Here is a 6,998-nt window from a genome sequence, read left to right as displayed (position 1 = left end):
GTGCCACGAAGTGCTATTTCCTGCTCCCAGCCCACCACCTCGCCTTCTCTGTCGCCCTCCTGGCCCAGGCCCATCAGTAGCAGGCCCGAGCTGTCCCGAACCGCACTTACCTTGGGTCTGCAAGCTCACACCGGCTCGTGATGCCACGGAGAGGGCTCGAGATTGTCTCCGGTGGACCCCATCCGAGGCGATTCCGAGGGCTTTACGGAGGTCATTATCGGCGCCACCGACCGTGAAATGTCCCGACCCGCAGCCCTCATGCACCAGGCGCAAGGATTCAGTCATAATATGTAGGCCTTCTCTCCCAATCTTTTGAGCACTAGCCGCAAACGGCGCTTCTAGGACGATAGAGAGACCGCGGGGGCGGGCACGAGTCCTCGACCGAAGAGAGCCGGCCTCACTTCACGGGGAGGGGCGGCGTGGCGATCCAGTGCCGCCGCCCTCGCCCGAGGAGTTGGGCATGGGACCACCGGAGGTGGAGTCAACAGGAGCAGGCGGAGTGGGCGAGACGGCGGCGGGGCCGCGGCCGAAAAAGGCTAGGAGGGGGGGTCGGGCTCCGCATCCGTTGCCCAACCAGCGGAAAGCGAGTGGGGGGAGGACCGAGGGGATAAGAGGGCCCCTCCAGACCGAGGGGGGGGAGGCCAGACCGGGAAGCCTCGAGGGGTGACGTCGAGTGAGGATGTACGTCGTGTGCGTGTCTGGTGTTTATTAGCTCCGAGTAGAGGGGGCGCTCCGCTGCTAGGGGAAACCTGGAGCGCGGACTAACCCTCGGAGACCCGTGTTTACTTTACGGCCCTTTCCCTGCGAACGCGCACCCCCTGGGCTAGGGCTCTCTTGCCCGCAACCCGATGCCAATCATCCGGCCCGCTGGGTGCGCTTCTCAGCTCCCCGGCCCTGGGTGTGCGGTTGCCGAATGCACTCCAAGTGCTCCAAGATCATCCGGCCCGCTGGATGCGCTTCTCAGCTCACCGGCCCTGGATGTGAGGTTACCGACTGCACTCCAAGTGCTCCAAGTGCTTTACATACCTAACTTCACACACCTCTCCTTAAAATCCCTGTGTGGTGGCGGCGTGCCGTCCTCCCATCCCTCCCTTGGGTTGTCTGTTTTCTTTCTTTCTTTCTTTTACACACCTAGAGACACACCGATATAGCCCGTCCACACCGGCAGCGCCCTTCCATCGACGGCTTAGCGCTAAGCATAGCATCATCTCTCTCGCGACAGCCCACCCTCAGTGGGTGGGCGACCGCCCTTCTCGCTCTCTCGCTGTCCTCGGGGCGGCCGCCGAGGTACTGCCGTGGGACACCCTGAGCCCCGATATACCTCACTGCCCTGGCGCCCACACCTCGATCTTCTTGGGCTGCAGCTGGTTCGACAGGTCCTCTCCGTGGCCTAGGCGGCCGTCTTCGCCCTTGCCCCACGTGAAGACGGCGCCGTCGGCGGTGCGGGCGAGGCTGTGGTGCAGTCCAGCCGACGCGGCGACAACGCGCTGCCCAGCCAAAGCCTCGACCTTGCTCGGCAGCAGCTCAGCGTGCCGCTCGTCGCCGTGGCCCAACCGGCCAAAGCGTCCATTGCCCCAGCTCCAGACGGCGCCATCGGCAGTGAGGGCGAGGCTGTGATCGCCTCCAGCCGATACGGCGACGACACGCCGCCCAGCAAAGGCCTCGACCTTCGTTGGTGGCAGCAGCTGGTACTGCACGACGCCGTGGCCCAACTGGCCATAGCCTCCCCAACCCCAGCTCCAGACAGCGCCGCTGGCGGTGATGACGAGGCTGTGGTTGCCTCCAGCCGACACGGCGACAACGCGTTGGCCAGCCAAGGTCTCGACCCTCCTCGGCAGCAGCTGGCGCTGCTGGTTGCCGTGGCCAAGCTGGCCATCGCTTCCACCGCCCCAGCTCCAGACGGCTCCGTCGGTAGTGATGGCGAGGGTGTGGAAAACTCCTCCCGACACGGCGACGACGTGCTGACCCACCAAGGCCTCGACCTTCTTCGGCAGCGGCTGGCGCTGCTCGTCGCCGTGGCCCAAACGGCCGTCGTTTCCATAGCCCCAGCTCCAGACGGCGCCGTCGGCGGTGACGGCAAGGCAATGGTGCAGTCCCGCCGACACAGCGACGACGCGCTGCCCCGCCAAGGTCTCGACCTTCTTGGGCAGCAGCTGGCGCTGCTCGTCGCCGTGGCCCAGCTTGCCCTCGCTTCCTACGCCCCAGCTCCAGACACTGCCGTCGGCGGCGAGGGCGAGGTTGTGCTCGGATGCGGCCGACACGCTCACAGCGCGCTCGCCGCCCAGCGGCGACGGGAGGAGGGTCGGCGTGTTGAGCAGCGTCACGCCCTCACCATGGCCAAGTGGCCCTGGACTTTGGCCGAGGTGGCGTTGATTCGGCGCTGAGCCGCACGATGAGAGCCGCCCCTCCCCGTCGATGAAAACGCTGTGCTGCATTCCTGCCGCCGCCCTCGCGGGCGGGTTGGACTCGCGCAGCAACGCAGAACAGCACAGCCACCGCACGGCGCAGCCCTCGTTCTCTGGCTGCGCCGGCAGCTCGAAGCCGCGCTCTCGCGCCCACAAGCGGATGCCCTCCACCACAAGCGAGGCGTGAAAGAGAAGCGAGACGGCCGCGACGCGAGCGATGTCGGCGGGGTTGTTGCAGCGAGAGAGGGCGCGCACGAGGAGCTCCGTCGGGAGGTCGAGGAGACAGGCGGGTGGCGGCGTGTCTGGATAGGTGGCGGCGGTGGAGGCGGCGGCGGCGATGCTGCGCGAGCGGCGCGAGCGGCGCGGCGGGGTGGACTTCGCGAAGAAAAGAATTTCGAGAGCGCAGACCATTTCAAATCGCGCTGCGTGCCTGGCGCTGTCCCTTGTCAGAAGCAGGAGAACTCCCGTTGCCTGGGCGGCGGCGAACACAAGTCAACTCAGCAGAGGGCGCACACATCCCTCGCCCCGTTGTCCACTACTTCGTTGGCGCGGTCCTCGAGAGCATGAAGTCCTCGAAACCCGTCACCCGATTCCCGTTCATACTCTCTCTACACTCGATTTCCCCGCGGCACTGTCCATTATTGCGTGTGTTGCTTTTACGTAGTCCTAGCCGGGGGCTTGATAATTTTCGGGCTAGTCTTGTCGCATCCAGAGTGAAGAGTGATACAGTGCTCTTCCTGTGTGAGCTGTGGTGTTGGAACCTGCTGCGTCGCAAAATTGCAACATGCCCTTCCGCCCGCCCCGCTGCTCAATGTCGCCATCGGTGCTGATCATCCGGGCTGCCGCGCGCCCTTCGCAGTACGAAAAGATCGGCCGACGGCGAGAGCAGTCGGGCTAGATATTAACTCTTCGCATTCGCCTAGAATTTTACCTCCCCCCTCCCTTCTCCAGTAACGTCAGTGCATAAAGCTCTCCCCATGACATGATCTGGCTGATGAATGCGGAAATGCACCATGGAAGGTTGGTGTGCGGCGGGCCGGTGATAAGGGCGGCCCTCCGTGGCGATGGCGCTAAGAGGTTCCTCTTTTCGGCTTTCGCCAGCCTTTGCAGGCATCCTAAGTTCGGCGGCTCAGCCTCCTCTGCGCCAGGGATCGCGCGAGGCGCAGCACGCCCTGTGTCGTCTGCGCGAGATCCTAGTCCCTGGTTCACCGAGGTGCCCCCTACAGGGAGTCAGCTCAGCCGCGTTCCTTGTAGTGTGATGCCTTTAAGTCTTTAGGTGTTCGATGTGCTAGCTTGTGAGGCCTTGACAAACTTGATCTCTCGTGCGTGAGTCGTCGCCTCTTCTGTGGTGAGGTGGTCGAGTCCCACTCTCCTTAGTTCTTCATTCACTCGCCTGCTCAGTCGTAGTCTGCCGTAGTAGTCAATCGTCCCCATGGGTTCTACTTTGTCGCTGATTTCTTTCATGGTCGAATCGCTGACTCGGTCGCTCTTGCGTCTTATTCGTCGGAGCCTAGTTTTGGCCTCTCCCGAGTACGCTTGCATGTTTCTCACTAATAGGTTCAAGACCGCCTTCCAGGTTTGTTCGGGTTTGATGTCTTCCTCCTCGTAGAAGGAGACTATTATTTGATTCCACATGTGTAGGTGAAGTGCGTTGTGGACCTCAGGCGTGTCCGCCGAGGTTCCGATGATGGTGAGTAATCTCGGCGGTTGTATGTCTAGTGACTCTCCTTGTGCAAAGACCGCCCGGACGACTGGGCATACGTCGAGGTGTCGCAGCGTTTCGGAGGTTCTGTTACAAAGCCTGCACCTCGTGTGTGTTGTGGTGTCTAGTCCGTACGCCTTGAGCTGTTTCCGAAGGACCAGCTTCCTGTAGAGGATGTGTCGGCAATAGTTGTCGGTGATTGTGGGCGGAACTAGCGTGCTGTGTATCGCTCTTGCAGCGTTAATCCAATCCTGGGGGTGGACTACTTTGTTGCTTGTCTCAACTTTGTGGCGGAATCTTGACGAGCTGTCGTGCGGTCGGTCGGGTCGCGGTACTCGCGCCCTTGAGTCTCTTTCTGCCTCTCTTATCCACCCTGGGCTTTGTAGGAGGTCCTTCTCCCAGTTTTTGAGGATCTTGGGTTGGGTCATATTCTTCCTGCTCAGGTACTTTGTGATGTCGCCGACGCTTATCTGATCGAGTGGTTTGTCGATCCCGTCGAATGTGTATGTCGCAGGGTGTGGCCAGGCCACCTCCTCGCTCTCTTTGTAGCCTTGTCCCCACTGTAGGGCGGGTAGTGGGTTCAGTCTGAGGAATTCGTCCTTAGTTATTTTCGTTCCTGGGTGGACTATTCCTTTGGCGTCTTGTTCGGCTAGCCAGTATTCCTCGTGCCAATGTCCGGCTCTCTTTTTGAGGGTTCGTACCAGGTACTTGTGGTTGTTTGCTACTGTGTCCTCTACGTCAAGGTAGGTGTAGACTCGTGCTGGTTCGAATTTTTCCTTTGGCGATGGGGCTGGGCCCGTTGTTGTTTGTCGAGGGTGTCTGCCTTTGTTCGTGACTACTGGGCCGTCGTGTAGGTTCAATAATTTGACTCTGAGCTCTAGTTTGACCTTCGTGGAGAGAGTTCGGAGCTTGGCTGCTACTGGCGGTCTTTGTAGCATTTTCAGGCTGCGGTCGTAGCCGTGCCAGATTTCCCTTTTTAGGAGGTTGGCCTTCCTGTGCGCAGGGTTGAACCCCCCTTTGTTGAGGATTATACCTAGCTCGTGCCAGGCGTAGTACACTTTCGCTCGGTCCGTGGTGTGCCATTTGCCTCCTGTTAGCGGCACGATTATCTGTTCATCTGTCGATCTGGGGTAGCGGAAATTGATGTATGGGTCGATGGAGGTGGCGAGGTATGCGGTATCGTCCGATGTGAAGTAGTTCGTGACTGTGAGTAGTTGGGCTGTGTTGAAGAGATTGTGAAATTTCGTTATTGAGGGGGGGAGGGGGAGGGTAGGGTTGTTAAAGATTGGTGTGGAGCGCGCCTCGAGCGGGTTGTCTGATCCTAAATATTTTAGTTGGAGCTCTCTTATATCATTTATGGCCTTGATCCAGAATGACGGCAGCTTGGAGGGGGCATCCCTTCGTTGCGCCCCCGGGTCGAGGCATCTGGTGAGGTCGTAGGCCTTGCATGAGGTTAGTACTGAGGATCGTCCTATCTCGGCTCTGGCGAGCCACAAGTCGAGGAGGGTCTTATACTGGCCTCTGCTTGCGTCTAGGTATCTGAGAAGTGCTTTTGCTCGTATGGCTTTGACGTGTTGCTCCCAGTCGCAAAGGGCGACTCCTAGGCCTATGAGCTCGTGTTTGGGGGGGGTGCCCCCGCCAGCGCTCCACTCTAGTCTTCTCGGGGCATGTGGGTTCTTAATCCACGGGGCTCTGTCTAGGTCCTCGTATGACCCTTCCTCTTCGGGGTCCAGGGCGGGGTGCTTGTCCCACATAAGGTGGTTTACGTCCGTGATGAGCTGTTCGTTGAACCACTCGGGTGGGTCCATCGTGAACGCCCAGTATCTGGGACGAGAGAAGATTTTAAAATTGGCGACTAGCGCTCTTCCTGTGATCTTCATGTCTTTGAGTCCTCTTAGGCTCGCCATTGAAACCTTGATTTTGGTGTAGAGTTCTTCCCAGAATTTATTGGACTCTTCTTGGGTCTCTTCGAGGTAGTATGGTATTCCTAGTATTTTAGTGTAGCTCCCTCTCTCTAGCCATTTGATGAGTCTGCTCCTCCCGTTTAGTGTCGGCGGCGGTTGGTGCTTCAGTGGTCCCAGTCGTATCCCTTCGAACTTGTTGGGGTTAGCTCTCATCCCTGTGGCTTCCTCATAAATCTGTAGTATTATCCACAGCTTGTCAATTTGGGCGTAGTCTTTGAGTAGTGCCTGGGTGTCATCTGCGAAGAGAGACGCTACTAACTCAACTAGGAGAGATCTATCATCTGGGTCGGTAATCTGGATACCTTCTGGTCGTACGTGTTGGCCGTCTATATCGACTCCCTCTTCGAGCATCCTTGTCAGTGCCTCGGCTACGAGGAGGAATGCTAGGGGAGAGAATGGGCATCCTTGTGGGACTCCGGATCTGATGTCAAAGGGGTTACTCTTTTTACCATTCGCCTTGACTCGTCTTGTGGGGGGGAATTTTGTGTTTGATAGTAGGCCCATCTTGGCGATGGCTTCTTCGCCCATGTTTAGAGCGTGCATCGCCTCGTGCATGTATTCCCAGCTGACTCTGTCGAAGGCTTTTTCCCAGTCGAGCGCTAAAATGATTCCTTCTTGGTCCATCTCGTCTGTGTATGCTTGGATGAGTTTCAGGAGGTGAGAGGCCTCGTTAATTATTCTACCCGGGACGAATCCCAGCTGGGCTGGGGAGATCACCTTGGTGATCCTAGTCTTGAGCCTGTTGACTAGTATGCGGGCATAGACCTTGTAGCCCACTTGGAGCATGGTGAGTGGCCTGTAGTTTCTAATTTCTCTCGGATCGCCCTTTTTATAGAGGCATATGATGTCTCCTTGTGTGAGGCACTCGGGGAGGTGTCCGGTCTTCGCGGCCTCGTTGAAGAGGTCGACTAGGTGGGGTATGAGAAT

This window comes from Emiliania huxleyi (assembly GCF_000372725.1).
Source record: "Emiliania huxleyi CCMP1516 unplaced genomic scaffold EMIHUscaffold_110, whole genome shotgun sequence".
Taxonomy (NCBI): Eukaryota; Haptophyta; order Isochrysidales; family Noelaerhabdaceae; genus Emiliania; species Emiliania huxleyi.
Note: the sequence above shows the minus strand (reverse complement) of the source record.